The sequence below is a fragment of the Macaca nemestrina genome, chromosome 4 (genome assembly GCF_043159975.1).
Source record: "Macaca nemestrina isolate mMacNem1 chromosome 4, mMacNem.hap1, whole genome shotgun sequence".
Lineage (NCBI taxonomy): Eukaryota > Metazoa > Chordata > Mammalia > Primates > Cercopithecidae > Macaca > Macaca nemestrina.
Genome location: NC_092128.1, coordinates 132,170,714 through 132,186,577, shown reverse-complemented (window position 1 = coordinate 132,186,577; position 15,864 = coordinate 132,170,714). Strand labels below are relative to the sequence as shown.

At 41.4% G+C, this 15,864-nt stretch overlaps 1 long non-coding RNA gene and 1 pseudogene across 8 annotated transcripts in view; one reads left to right on the top strand and one right to left on the bottom strand.

The window, feature by feature from the left end:
• The window catches only part of LOC112423954 (uncharacterized), a 44,026-nt gene extending 39,701 nt beyond the window's left edge, over nucleotides 1-4,325 (bottom strand). For 6 of the 8 annotated variants that reach the window (XR_011622571.1, XR_011622569.1, XR_011622570.1 and 3 more), the window contains exon 1: nucleotides 3,972-4,324. This is a non-coding gene — a long non-coding RNA (uncharacterized lncRNA). Of the gene's footprint in view, nucleotides 1-3,971 lie in introns of all 8 variants that reach the window. The other 2 variants (XR_011622572.1, XR_011622575.1) reach the window with 1 other exon arrangement.
• A 122-nt stretch (nucleotides 4,326-4,447) lies between these two features.
• LOC139362936 (transmembrane protein 250-like) overlaps nucleotides 4,448-15,864 on the top strand; it is a 42,855-nt pseudogene continuing 31,438 nt past the window's right edge.

Below are 15,864 nucleotides of genomic sequence, written 5' to 3'. Positions count from 1 at the left end.
TTCCCAACATTCAAATGCTGAGCAGGGCTTTAAAGCTACTTTGAGTATTAATAATCATTTCTGTATTGTGAACTTCAGCATACTTTTTTCTAGTTACATTTGAAATGTTATTCTTTTGGGATGTGCGCAAGTGAATACTGCTTTTTCCTCTGTCTTGCTTCACTACTTTTTAGTTTGCTTCATTTGAATCATCATTATAAGTCTCCCCTTCTCCTCAAATAGCTTTCAAATTGCTGCCAAGAACAATAATCTATTTTAAGGCTTTTGAAAAAACTTTCAATGAAGACAGCCACCTAGTTATACAAATACAGAAGAAACAGGATAAAATAAAGCTTAGATTGGAAAAAATATTTAAGATTATACAAAATTCAAGCATCAACAAGGGAAGCTGGGTAATTGTATGTTCAAATACTTTTAACAAGTGCAAAATGTGTAGCCTTAAAGATATAGGGCTGGCCAGGCATGGTGGTTCATGCCTGTAATTCCAACACTTTGGGAGGCCGAGGTAGGCTGATCACTTGAGGTCCGGAATTGGAGACCAGCCTTGCCAACATGGTGAAACCCCATCTCTACTAAAAACACAAAAATTAGGGCAGGAGCGGTGGCTCATGCCTGTGATCCTGGGACTTTGAGAGGCCGATGTGGGTAGATCACCTCAGGTTGGGAGTTTGAGACCAGCCTAACCAACATAGAGAAACCCCATCTCTACCAAAAACACGTTAGCCGGGCATGGTGGCACATGCCTGTAATCACAACTACTCGGGAGGCTGAGGCAGGATAATTGCTTGAACCCGAAAGGCAAAGATTGTGGTGAGCTGAGATTGTGCCACTACACTCCAGCCTAGGCAACAAAAGCGAAACTCCGTCTCAAACAAAAACAAAAACAAAAACAAAAACAAAACAAATATTAGCCGGGTGTGGTGGCACATGCCTGTAATCCCAGCTACTTGGGAGGCTGAGGCAGGAGAATCGCTTGAACCCAGGAGGCTGAAGTTGTGGTGAGCTGAGATCACACCATTGCACTCCAGCCTGGGTAACAGAGCAAGGCCCTGTAAAAAAAGAAAAATGAAAAGAAAAGAAGGAAGAAAGATGGTTACATTATTTATGAAACACACACTATTAACTCAGTCACCAGAAAGCCTGTGTATAAATGAGCAGTGAGATATTCAAGCACAGCACACACACACTTCTCAAGACAGCTGTCGTGAGAGTTCCATGCTCATTTCCTTCTGGATACATCAGCAACTCATTCTGCTATGATCCTGCAGTACATCTCATGTTAGAATTAGAGACATCTGGGCTGGGCACAGTGGCTCACGCCTGTAATCCTAACACTTTGGGAAGCTGAGGCAGGCAGATCACCTAAGGTCAGGAGTTCAAGACCAGCCTGGCCAATATGGTGAAACGCGTGTCTACCAAAAATACAAAAAATTAGCCAGGCATGGTAGCGCGTGCCTGTAATCTCAGCTACTTGGGAGCCTGAGGCAGGAGAATTGCTTGAACCTGGGAGGTGGAGGTTGCAGCGAGCTGAGATCATGCCATTGTACTCCAGTGTGGGTGACAGAGCATGCCTCTGTCTTAAAATAAAAAAAAAAAAGAAAAAAGAAAAAAAAAGAATTAGAGACATTTGGATCAAATCAGCTGCCACTGTCATTTTCTAGCCCTGAAAAGTGTCAGGTAACATCCTATTAAGATTGCTGCATACACATCATCTATAAAACACTGAAAATATCATTTTAAGAAATCTTTTTTTTATTTTGAGACTGAGTTTTGCTCTTGTTGGCCACGCTGGAGTGCAACAGTGCGATCTCAGCTCACCACAACCTCTGCCTCCTGGGTTCACAAATTCTCCTGCCTCAGCCTCCCAAGTAGCTGGGATTACAGGCATGCACTACCACGCCCAGCTAATTTTGTATTTTCAGTAGAGACAGGGTTTCTCCATGTTGGACAGGCTAGTCTTGAACTCCCAACCTCAGGCGATCCACCGACCTTGGCCTCCCAAAGTGCTGGGATTACAGGCGTGAGCCACTGCGCCTGGCTAAGAAATCCTTATTTAAAAACAGGCCAGGCACAGTGGCTCATGCCTATAATCCCAGCACTTTGAGAAGCAAAGGCGGGTGGATCACTTGACGTCAGTAGTTTGAGACCAGCCTGGGTAACATGATGTAACCCCATCTCTACTAAAAATATATTTAAAAAATTAACCGGGTGTGGTGGTGGGCACCTGTAATCCCAGCTTCTCAGTAGGCTGAGGCAGGAGAATCGCTTGAACCTGGGAGGCGGAGGTTGCAGTGAGTGGAGATCATGCCACTGCACTCCAGCCTGGGCGACAACAGCAAGACTCCATCTCAAAAACAAAAACAAAAACAAACAAACAAAACAGACTCCATTTCAAAAACAGAAAACAAAACACAAATGTGGTATGGGAATGAAAATAATTACTGTGTTAAACACAGTTTCGTTGAAAATAAAAGACCACTCAAATACAATAGGCTGTCTTTTTAGATGGGTATGTTATTCTTATTTTACCGCTAAAGAAACGGGCTTAGAGAATGTTACTTGATTGGACCGTGTTGCATCTCTGGACAGTGCAGCTGAGATCAGACTTCATGTGTAACTCCACTAGCTTGCCAGGGTGCCTCTCATAAAGGTAAGAAATGTAAATTTGGCCTAACATCCAAAGCTGCCAGGGCAGCACTGGGTCAATTCTACATAGATTACTTCTATGTTCGTCAAAGGAAACCTTAAGGGAAGGTAAAAATGCATCTAGAAGGTGACTGGACACGAGCACCTTTCCTTGTTGTCGCTGGGCTCTTCTTCTAAGGCCAATAGTGACCTGAAACTAATTTTCCAATCAAGTGGACAAAATGGTATGAAGGTCGCCAACAGTAGACAAATTCACTTAAGGACCTATCTATGTGTTTTGAAAGACAAAACTGCTTTTGTAAAGTATACTGTATTTCAGAAAAACATAATCATATGAACAACTAATAACACTGTAAAATGCTGATGTGTTGAATGCTATTTTACAAAAACATGGTTCAAACTAGGGAAAAAATTTGATAGCAAACTACGTATCAATTACCTAGCTAGCTAGCTAACTATCTAGAGGCATGCTTTCATTCTATTGCTCAGGATAGGGAGCAGTGTGATGATTGTAGCTCACTGCAGCCTTGAGCTCCTGGCCTCAAGTGATCCTCCTGCCTCAGCCTCCTAAGTAGCTAGGACACACAGTTATGCCTGGGTTTGTTTGTTTGTTTTGTAGAGACAGGGTTTCACTACATTACCCAGGCTGGTGTCAAACTTGGGAGTCTCACTGTGTTGCCCAAGCTGGGGTGCAGTGCTGTGATCTCGGCTGACTGCAACTTCTGCCTCCCAGGTTCAGGCGATTCTCCTGTATCAACCTCCCAAGTAGCTGGGACTTCAGGCATGTGCCACCACACCCGGCTAATTTTTGTAGAGACTGGGTTTCACCATGACCAGGCTGGTCTTGAACTGCTGACCTCAGGTGATCCACCCGCCTCTGCCTCCCAAAGAGTTGGGATTACAGGCGTCAGCCATGGAGCCTGGTCGAGCACTTTCTTACGTTATTAAATAGCCTAACCCAGGCGGGGCACGGTCCCTCACGCCTGTAATCCAGACAGCAACTCTCATGGCCAAGGTGAGAAGATCGCTTGAACCCAGGAGTTGGAAACCAGCCTGGGCAACATAGCGAGACCCCTATCTCTACAAAAAACACAAAAATTAGGCCAGGTGCGCACCGCACCCGATTAATTTTTGTATGTTTTGTAGATTCGGGGTTTCGTCATGTTGCCCAGGCTGGTCTAGAACTCCTGAGACCAAGCCATCCATCCTACCGCCTCAGCCTCCCAAGATGCTGGGATTACAGGGCCCAGCCAGCCTCCTGTTTTATTTAAGCAGTCCCTCCCTGTTGCACACTTGGATAGTTCATTTTTTTAGACAGGGTTTACCTCAGTCTCGCAGGCTGGAATGCTGTGGTGGGATCATAGCTCATTGGAGCCTTGAACCTTGGGGTTCAAGTAGCTGGGGGACTGAGGTAGGACTACAGAGATGGGGTCGCGCCACACTGCTAGGCTGCTCTTGGCCTGAAGAGATCCTCCCGCCTCAGCCGCGCCCGCACATAGTTTTCTATTTTTGACTGACATAAACACTGCTGGGTCTGAGTTTTTCAGCTACCCTTCTCCAGCCAGCAACACACAGGACCTGGCGGGGAGGTCGCTGTTACCAGGGTCCCCTCTAAGGAGATGACTGCCCAGCTCGAGGCACTGTACCGCCCCGGCGACGTTGCCGAACACCTGCGCCTGTGACGTCACCGAAGCCCCATCTCTATGGCTCAGGAGAAGGTGCGACCTTATGACGTCACGGAAGGCGCGCCCTTGCGACATCGCGGAAGGCGCGCCCGTAGGTGACGTCACGGAAGACACGCGGAGCCAATCAGAACTTGCGGCGGGGCTGCTGGGTCCTCTAGGAGCGTCCATGAGCGCACGCTGGCTACAGGCTGCTAGGTGGGATGTAACCGGTCGCTGAGGTGGCCCGTCTGTGTCCGGAGGCTTCGGCCCGGCCGCTGCCACCCATAAGCTACGAGGGGGAGCTTTATGACTTCTCGGCCTGCGGGCCGGGCGCAGCAAGGGCCATACTCCGCGCGAGCAGGCGCTGCGCGCCAACTGGCCGGCGCCTGGCTGGCACGATCGCACGGTAGCGCAGAAGCTCCTCAATGGCCAGCGCCAGCTGGAGCCCCAGCCGCCCACTCGCCTCACCTGAGCCTGGGTACGTACGCCCCACAACACGTCCCCCAGGCAGGGCCCGGGGACCCCCGGAGCGTCCCCCGCTATCTGGCGCCGCTCATCCTGGGCAGGGTCGGCCCCCTTTGAGGCCGCCCCGCGTTAGGGAATGCACCCCGGAGCTTGACCTCTGACAACCCTTTGTAATAGCATTAAGTCTTTGAAACTTTGTAGCGGGGTAGAAGGGGCCAGGAAACGAAGAAAACATCTTTTTTAAAATATAAGCGATCGGCCGGGCGCGGTGGCCCACGCCTGTAATCCCAGCACTTTGAGAGGCGGAGGCGAGTGGATCACGAGGTCAGGAGTTCAAGACCAGCCTGGCCAGCGTGGTGAAACCCCGTCTCTACTAAAAATACAAAAATTAGCCGGGCGTGGCGGGCGCCGGTAATCCCAGCTACTAGAGAGGCTGAGGCAGAGAATTGTTTGAACCCGGGAGGCAGAGGTTGCCGTAAGCCGAGATCGCGCCACTGCACTCCAGCCTGGGCAACAGACGGAGACTCTGTATAAACAAACAAATATATATATGTGTGTGTATATATATATATATGTGTGTGTGTGTTTGTGTGTGTATATATATATATGCGATCGAGCCCGGGAGGTTGCGATTACACTGAGCCGAGATTATATAAGCGATCAAGCACGGGAGGTTGAGGTTACAGCGAACTGAGATTGCGCCATTGCACTCCAGCCTGTGTGACAGAGGGATACTGTCTCTAAAAAATTATATGCAAGTGAGAGCTTTTATTCCAGCGCTCATGCTCAGACTGAAGAAAGTAACTGGGCCAGGCCCGGTGGCAACGCCCGTGATCCCAGCAGTTTGGGAGGCCAAAGCAGGTGGATCGCTTGAGCTCAGGAGTTCCAGACTAGCTTGGGCAACATGGTGAAACTCTGTCCCTACAAAAATACAAAAAAATTAGCTGGGCATGGTGGCAAGCGCTTGTAGTCCCTGCTACTTGTGGGGCTGAGGCGGGAGGATCGCTCAGCTGCAGCCTCAACCTCCTGGGTTCAGGCAATCCTTTCAGCCTCCCAAAGTGCTGGGACTACAGGAATGAACCATCGTGCCTGGCCTTACACTATATTTTAATGCTGTTTTTGAAAATGAAAACTTTTACAGGCAATTCACTTCCTTCAAACTAATCAGAAGGAAATGATGCTATTCTGTTTTTTGTTTTCGTGTGTGTGTGTGTGTTTTTCTTTTTTGGGACGGAGTCTTGCTCTTGCCCAGGCAGGAGTGAGGTGGTGCAGTCATGGCTCACTGCAGCCTTGACCTCCGGACTCAAGGAATCCTTCCCCGTCAGCCTCCGCAGTAGCTAGGACTACAGGTGCATGCTACCACGCTTGGCTAGTTCTGTTTTTGAAATGGAGTCTCACTCTGTCTCCCAGGCTGGAGTGCAGTGGTGCAATCTCGGCCCACTGCAGGCTGGTCTCAACCTCTGACTTCAGATGGTCCACCCACCTCGGCATCCCAGAGTGCTAGGATTACAAGTGTGACCCACCGCGCCTGGCGATTTTGCTCATTTTAGATACTAGAACTTTAATATTTTTTTTTCCTGAGATGGAGTGTTGCTTTGTCGCCAGGCTGGAGTGCAGTGGCGTGATCTCACCTCCGCCTTTTGGGTTCAAGCGATCTTCTGCCTCAGCCTGCCAGAGTAGCTGGGACTACAGGTGCGCACCACTGCACCCAGGAGTTAAAGACTGCAGTGAGCCATGATCGTGCCACTGCACTCCAGCCTGGGCAACACAGTGAGACCCTGACTCCACAAGTAAATAAATCAATATCATATAATATGTACCAGGGTACAGGCAGGTGCTGTTATCCCCACTTTTCATCCTTAACTCTGAGTTGAGTCATACATCAACCTCTAGTAAAAAGTGGCATGCTCTCAGTCAAAAGGGTAAGCCCAAACCACTGGAAAGGATCTCAGTTTTGAGATCTTTTGAGAGCTAATATAAAAAGAATTCCTCCTAGGCATAAAAGTATTGTGATATAGTTACTTAGGCTAAACATGCCTATTGTGCTAAGTGAATTATTAACAATAAATACTTTAACTCTGTGCCATGTTAATTATCATAATATGATTTATAATTTGTTTTAACCTTAGGTTATATATACCTTGAAACCATTTATATTTTGGTATACTTGTAATAGTTACTATACACTGGAGTATATATATTGGACTAGCCATGGAGAGTCAAAAAAGAGGAGTATGTGGTCAGAGTAGAAATCATGCCCTAGCTTCCTTCCTGTCTACCTCCTACCTTGAGTAGAAGCATTGGAAAAAGTAATTACCTAAGATTGTTTGGATTCTGGTTTGTGGAGAAGCACCCTTATATTTAGGCTGATGGGTGGCTAAATTAGAAAGTATTTTTTGTGGTTTAGAATTTTATATGGAGATTTTCATTGTGATTAATTATTCTTTGTATTAGCAGATTTTTGCTTTTTATAGCTGCATGATTTCTTGTTTATTCATTCATTATTGTTTATTAATAAAGAAAAACTTTATTTCACTGAAGCAGCGATATATAATCCAACTTGGATTTTTTAATAATGACTGACTTTTTTTCTTTGGGAATACATTACTGTTAAAAATGTAGATTATTAGATACATTACTTTTAATGTAGATACATTACTTTTAATGAATATAAGTGGTATAATTAGAAGGCTGATAAGAATCCTTAGAAACATGAGTTTAATTTGATAGCTAAGAAACTGAGGACAAGACACTTATTCTTTGTAGCATATTTTCTAATGTCATTTCATTGTCCCACCAAGAAGTACTTGCATAAAGCAAGTTCGATTATAGCATCTGTTGAATATTTAAGGTTGGGTAAAGTGGGTGAGTTTAAGGTATTTTCCCTTATTTCTTTTAGGCGAATCTGGATTGGGAAAGTTGACATTAATCAACTCATTATTCCTCACAGATTTGTATTCTCCAGAGTATCCAGGTCCTTCTCATAGAATTAAAAAGATGGTACAGGTATGGATATTGGTATTGTTAATTGATGATAAGCTGGAATAATATTAATACACACAAAGCACGTGTTGTAACTTTTATTATGCTTCCTTAGACGTAAGATGCAAATTTGCCCTTAGCCTGTGTGAGATGGTAAATATGACTTCATAAAATTAAAAAAAACAGAAGAAGTACAGTTAATCAGAAGAATTATCTTGACTAGAACTTTCCAAATTTGTCCTAAGGCTTCTCCTAGAGATGACACTGTAACATAGTAACCAATTCCCTTGGAGCTGTGCTATCTAGTATGATAGTCATTTGCCACATGTTTAAATCAATTAAAATTAATTAAATTAAAAATGCAGTTTCTCATTTGCTCCAGATACATTTCAAGTGCTCAACAGCCACATGTGGCAAGTGGCTGCCATTTTGTGAAGCCCATATGTGAAGATTTTCATCATTGCAGAAAATTGCACAGGACAGTGTAGAGAAAACATGATTCATTCATAGAAAAGCTATTGTTATTTAAATACAGTGTTCTATATTAGTCAGTGGGATAATACCATATAATTGTTGAATGGCAATAGCGATTCTGTAAGACTCCCAAGGTATATGTGATCTAATTTACTGCTTCTCAGTCTTTGCTATGCATTCCAATCCTGGGTATCCTGTCAAATTTAGTTCTTCTAGTAGTTCTGAGATAGGCTGCATTTCTATATTTCTGACAAGATCCCAGGTGATACTGATGCTGCTGGATGGTAGATTACACTTTATAGAGCAAGGGACTAGACTCCAGATATGCTCTTTTTATTAAATAGTACAGCAGCCTGTAGCCACATGTGGCTATTAATCTTTGAAATGTTGGTAGTCTGAATTGTGATGTTCTGCAAATATAAAATATACCACAGATTTCTAAGACTGAGCATGGAAAAAAATCTCCATAATTTTTTATATTGATTGTATACTGCAGTGATAATATTTTGGATGTATCGGGTTAAATAAAATTGATTAATTTCACCTTTTCCTATCTTAAAAGTGGCTACTAAGAAAATTTTAAATTACTTATATGATTGACATGGTATTTTTGTTTGGCAGCACTGCTTTAAACAGTTGATTAAAAATATTGTTGGTGAGCTCTGCTTGGGTAATATATAGGACACGGGCAGAGAGGAGGCAAGTGAACAGTTCTGACTGGAGTAGGCTTCATTGAGGCACTGATGCTTTTAGCTGGATTTGAAGAAGTGGTAGTGATCGTCCCAGTGCCCAGGATGGAAGGACAGCCTATATGTTCTGGGCAGTAACTCATATATATCAGACCGCAAGATGCAGTTTAGTAACTAGACCCCAAAGGAGTAATTTTGTGAAGTGAATATCTTATTTCTCCTTTTTAATGTTTCTCTCTATTTTAGGATTTTTTTTATTTTGGTAACCTTCATAGGGCTTAAGATTTAAAATTACCTGCAAAATTATGCTCTAAAAACTTGATCCTTCATGCTTATTTATTTTGTGATAAATATTGGAAATTTTAAACCTAAGCAAGAAAATGAACTTTGAACTTTCTTAATTTGAATATCTGTTATGAATACCTTAAGTATTTATGAATTTAGATATGCAAGATAAAACTAACCACTACCTAAATTAATATACAGTTCATTTCCAGAACCCTAGTTTCTTCCATGTGCTCACTCTCATTCAGTATTACAACCCCCAAACATAAACACCTTACTGACTGCTTTCTCCATAATATTTGCCTGTTCTTGAATGTTATATACATATACTTTTTCGTATCTGTTTTCTTTCAGTGAAGATTACATCTGTATTTATTCATGTTGGGTGTAGTTGTTCTTTTTCATCGTCATATAATACTCTATTGGGTGAATGTATCAGTATATCCTTTATTAATTATTGTAGACAAGGCTTTGGGTTTTCAGTTTTTTCTAGTAGGAACATTCTTGTGCATGTCTTGGTAGACTTAGGCACTCATTGCTGTTGTGTGTGCATAAAGATATAAAAGTATTTGAGTTTATTTTATTTGATTTCTAGTGAGGTTGAACATGTCTTTTGTACTCATTAACTGCTCAGATTTCATTTAAGTGTTTTGGTAATCTTAATTTTTCTGTCATTTTTTTGCTGATTTATAGAAGTTTGAAAAATCTAATAATCCCCTACATTTTAGATATTGCAGATATTTTCTCCCCAGGTGAGCATCTGTTAAAGATGTGACATGCCCTCAATTTATTAGAATTCTTACATTGGCTTAGCTTCACAATAAATTGTCTAAACCCACTGTACCTTCCTTTAAAGTAACACTTCAAAAATATCCTCTTCTGTTGTGAATATCTTCCTGGAAACTCTCTTTATCTTGAAAACAAAGGGGTAATGGAGGTGAGAATATCCCTGGTAGGATTTTTAAGACAGAGGCCTGTGCACCACTGTTAAAATATCTTTTCTTTACCAAAAGGAAGACCTGTAACATTTGAGAACCAGATTGATCCTTACTAGAATCCTGTAGAAGTCCTCTTTCCTGACTGAACCATGGAAGTATATTCCTTTATATACTGAAAACTAGCTGAAGACCATCTAAACTCTTTTGCCTAGTTGCTCAGGAAAGAACATGCCATATTACGGACAGGGTCAGAGTCATTCAAGAAGCCTGAATATAGTTAGAAAATGAGAATGTAATCTTTTTAATAGTTGGCTGGCTCCTTACCAAGCCCAGTAGTCTAGCAGATGTTCTGCCCTTAGAAGCTCATAAATTCTCACAGTAGACGGGAGTGGTCACCAGTATTGTATCTCGGTCTAGACATATCAGACTGGCAAACATACAATCCTGAGTTTCAAAAGACAAACGTTTATAAAAATGGGGAATAAAACCCTCTCCTGTTATGTAACTGAATAAGGAGCAAGATTTTAATAAAGACTACAATCTCGTATTCTCATCCCTGGGCATTACCTATTTATAAGAGACTTGTAATCTTAAAGGAGATGCTCGTTCACATTTACAGTCTTGGAAGGAATGAGAAGCTATGTACACTGAACAGAGAGCTGATTTTTAGTCTCCTGTGTGTAAAATAGTGGTTCTGATTCAAGCGAAGTTTTCAGTATTGATAGAAGCTCATTAAGATTAATTCTTAACCTCTTATCTTGGACCTCAGGACCCTGAGTTATATCTGTGCATTTCCAGATGTGAGCTGACACCAGTCCTGGAATTCTTTATACCGGTGCTTCTTAAACTTCAGCACGTATCACAGTCACCTGGAAGTCTTGTTAAAACACAGATTGCTGAGTCCCTTTCTTCATGGTTTGCTATATAGTAGGTTTGAGGCAGGGCCCAAAGAATTCGTATTTCTGTTTAGTTCTCAGAATGTATTACTGCCAGTCTGGGTACTACATTTTGAGAACCACTGCTCTGTAGTGTTCTTTGCCTGCTGCGAACTGATTTTATCCTGTGTCTGTCAGGGAGAAAGGAGGAGAGGGAAGTGTTTTGCCTTAGTTCTTTCAGAATGTTTCAAATGGAATGAAATGGTACCGTGTTACTTCCATTTTTTACTTATATTTTTTCCCCAAAAGATTGATTAAAATGAAGTGAAATAAAAAATTGAACATTTAAGCTCCACTTCATGTTTGAGTCTTCATGTTTAAGTGGTGATTTAAGTGGTAAATTTTTTGGAAAAATATTGCTTACAATGTTGTATGCATGCTACCAATTATTTTATTTATTTTATAATTTTGTTGCATTGAAAATTTTATATTTATTTATTTTTGATATGGAGTCCTGCTCTTTTGTCCAGGCTGGAGTGCAGTGGCATGATCACTACAACCTCCACTTCCGAGGTTCAAGTGATTCTCCTGCTTCAGTCTCCTGAGTACCTGGGATTACAGGCACGCACCACCACACCTGGCTAATTTTTGTGTTTTTAGTAGGGACGGGGTTTCACCATGTTGGCCAGGCTAGTCTCGAACTCCTGACCTCAAGTGATCCACCCACCTCGGCCTTCCAAAGTGCTGGGATTACAGGTGTGAGCCACCACACCTGGCGTGCATTTGAAAATTTTTGTATCATACTTTATGTCAGTGAAAGGGTGTCATCTGTCCTTTTTTGGGAAGAAACTATCCTTTTTTCTGACATTAAAGTCCATTTAAATTTTCTCTTAATGTATTCTATTAAGATAATTCTTTTGTACAATGATGCTGTTAGATTTTTTTTTTTTTTTTGAGACGGAGTCTCGCTCTGCCGCCCAGGCTGGAGTGCAGTGGCCGGATCTCAGCTCACTGCAAGCTCCGCCTCCCGGGTTCACGCCATTCTCCTGCCTCAGCCTCCCGAGTAGTTGGGACTACAGGCGCCTGCCACCGCGCCCGGCTAGTTTTTTGTATTTTTTAGTAGAGACGGGGTTTCACCGTGTTAGCCAGGATGGTCTCGATCTCCTGGCCTCGTGATCCGCCCGTCTCGGCCTCCCAAAGTGCTGGGATTACAGGCTTGAGCCACCGCACCCGGCCGGCTGTTAGATTTTTTAAAGTTCTTAGTTGGAAACTTTATGCTGTTCCCCTTTGAAACTTTTTCTTGCTCCGTGAAGTTTTTTTTTTTTCTTCTTCTTCTTCTTTCCAAGATGAGACTCCATCTTGCTCTGTCGCCGAGGCTGGAGTGCAGTGGTGTGATCTCAGCTCACGGCAGCCTCTACCTCCTGGATTCAAGCAATTCTCCTGCCTTAGCCCCCCGAGTAGCTGGGATTACAGGTGTGTGCTACCACACCTGGCTAATTTTTGTATATTTGGTAGAGATGGAGTTTCACCACATTGACCAGGCTGGTCTCGAACTCCCGACCTCAACTGATCCTTCCACCTTGGCCTCCCAAAGTGTTGGGATTACAGGCGTGAGTCACTGCGCCCAGCTGGTCCCTGAAGTTTTATAAATCACTATTATAGATGAAGTGAGTGCAAAAGTTTTGAAAGTGAGAAAAGGTGAAAACAGTACATACATCTCTAGGATAATATACTTGATAGATTCCTTGAAAAATGTTCACGGAGCCCAATCAGGAAACTCTCCTGTTGACAATTGGTTCAGTTTTGATAGTTTTTGAGCCATTCACATAACATATTTGAATGCTTGTCTTATACTAAGTTTTGGGGCTACAATGATGATAGACACAAAGTTCTCAAAGATCCCACAATTGTGAGAAAAATATGGACAAACAGTTATGATTTAGTGAAAAAGATGCTTTTGTAAGGTGCTGTAGAGGTGACCTTGGCAAGGTAAATTTTAATGAAGTGGTAGCAAGATGGCAGTGGGTTGAGAAGTGAGTGGTAAGTGAGTCAGTGAAGGTGGGTGATGTCTATTAAGGAAGGGATGAGAAGGAATACCTTGGAGTGAGTATAAAGGACTCAGAGAGTGGTTTGATGATTTTGAAAAGAGATCTGAGAATGGTTATATCCTATGGCGAGTCATTCTCTAAGAAATGAGAGATTGAAGATAGAGGGGAAATAGTGCAAATGGTTGTCAAGATGAATCTAAAATGGAAATTAATCAGTTCCCTAGAATAGATTGAGAAATTAGCTTTAGGAAAAAGATATATTTCACACACACTGTACTATGGAAGGTACAGTGCTGATTCAGACAGACTGGGAATGGTCTCATTTTTAAGTGGTGATGTGAGGTACTTTACTGAGCATTGTGACAGGCACAGGCTTGGGAAGAGCCTACTGGGAAATGGGAGAGGCATGAGACTAGGGAGCACATAAGAGGAATATTAGAGAAATTCTTGTTGAGGTTGAAGGTCATGAATTTTATGGTATAGGAATAGAAAGATGGGTTAATCCAGAATGGGATTTAAGTTGAAAAGGGAAAGTTATAAAGGTTTTGGGAAGGAGGTTGCTAATGGAAAATGAGAGACGCAAGGAATTTGAGGTTAAGTGTAAGGAGACAGGGATATGAGGGGTGGAGATGTTCAGAATAGAAGGCCAATTTAAGAGTTTTGGGATCACTTTCTTCTCAGTAACGTAGTTCTGGGTCTTGATGAGAAGGAAGTATTCTTTAGGCATAACTGTTCTGCTATTGGTCACTTCCTCTTTCATTTTTTTGTGGAACACGACAAAACATTTAAGATGATATTTGTCTTTTGAGCCAATAAATAAGGGAAATAGATAGTTTTTGTGTTTGAGCTAAGTGGAGTATCTCAGGCCATTCCAGTCTCTTCAGAGTGTCGGCTGTAATGCTACCTCTTGGGTAAGTGTAGGTAGAGGCAAGCTCTTGACAGAAAATGTTAACCCTCTCTTCAAAATGTTATGCTCTTAATTAAATAACTTTTTTATTTACCTCAATAAATGGCATGTAAACATTAAGTTAGAAAAGTTTAGTGTATATGAAGCTGTATAATCAACACTGTTTGACTTTTTTTCCTCAGACTGTAAAACTGAAAACTCAGTATACTAATACTCTTGTATGCTGTATACACTCAGTATTAGAAAATGAGTACCTTGGATTTCTGGAATCTCAGATGCCAAAAGAAGTCTCAGTAGATTAATTATACCTAGATGATACATAGACGATAGCTTTAGTTTTATTTATTTTTCAGGGAAAAACAGTTGAAAATGTTCTTGATTCATTCTTTTGGTATTAAATTATGAAACTAATCTTAGAGAACCCTGAGTGATGCCATAAAATGTGTTGATATGACCTGCTTACGGAAAATGCATGGGAAAGTGGCCATTTGGAATAGATTTGTTAAGAAAAGTTTGAAATTCTTGGACTTGAACTAATTTGTTTTCCATGGATCCCATGAGGATACTTGTAAAAGCCAATGATAGGATACAGTTGGATCCTGTGAATGGCGCTAGTTTACAGTTATGTTTTCTGGATCTCTTCCATGTGTCGCTGACTTCTTTGTATTTGACCATGTATGGATACACAGAATTTCTTAGGCCAGAGAAGAAAAGAAGCTTTATAAACATTCCTTAAAGTGTGTAAAATACAAATCTTCATTTGTCTTAGCAAGTCAATAAGTAATTAAGTTGTTGAACTGATTTTTTTTTTTTAAACAAGGAAATATCTTAAAATTTAAGCTGTTAGGTTAAAATGTGTAGTTGGTATACAGCATGTTACTGAAGGTAGAATGAGCTTCATTTGGTAATAAAGGAACCAGAAATAGTTTGAAGTAAAATTGGGAGATGATTCGTGTAGATTAACTATATTGTTGTATTACTTTCTAGTATATAGTACTATGTTATTTAAAAAAGTAACTAGGTAAAGGAGTGGTATAATTACTTTGGATATTTCTGCTTCAGCCACAGTTACCATGAATAAATGATCTGTCTTTATAAAGGAGATGGAGGTGAATTCAGGATATTCAGATGTTAGATTTGACTGGGTTGTCCTTTGACTAGAAGATGACCAGATAAAGAAAATGTAAACTTCCTAAACCAGATGAGATGATATCATTAAAAATGTTTTTTTGGCCCCGCACTTTGGGAGGCTGAAATGGAAAGATTGCTTGAACCCAGGAGTTTGAGGCTGCAGTAAGCTATGATCTACCATGCTCTCCAGCCTGGCAACAGAGTGAGACTAAAAAAAAAAAAAAAAAATTTTCCTTTAGTTCTCATGATTTCACACTGATGAATCTGATTGTTTTCTCTGAGTTATCTCTGAGTTATTTTGCCTTCCTCATGTTATTAGGGTAACCTGATAATAGACATGTTATCTGAGTTATGTGGTATGTAACAGTGATCTCCTAAATGATGTACATCCATCACTGATACTGAGGATGATCAGAAAATATTACAACTCTTATTTATTGACGTTTACTTTTAATCTACAGATAAATGATAATACATATTAATACTTAATATTCAGATTGCCAATATTATATAATTGGTGGGTAAATATCTTTTGGATCTGCAAAATTTTCACTGATAGTTTGTATCAGGATCAAAGCAGTTCGAAGAATATTAATCTAAAAGATAAGACTTTGGCATCTCATTTCTCTAAAAGATAAGTCATGCATGTCCACATCTCAGGCAATTTATTTCAGTTTTAATAAGTTTTATTCTTGATAATAAAATTCTTTTAACAGAAAGCTCTTGATTGCTATAGACCTCTGCTGTGTGTTCAGTGGTC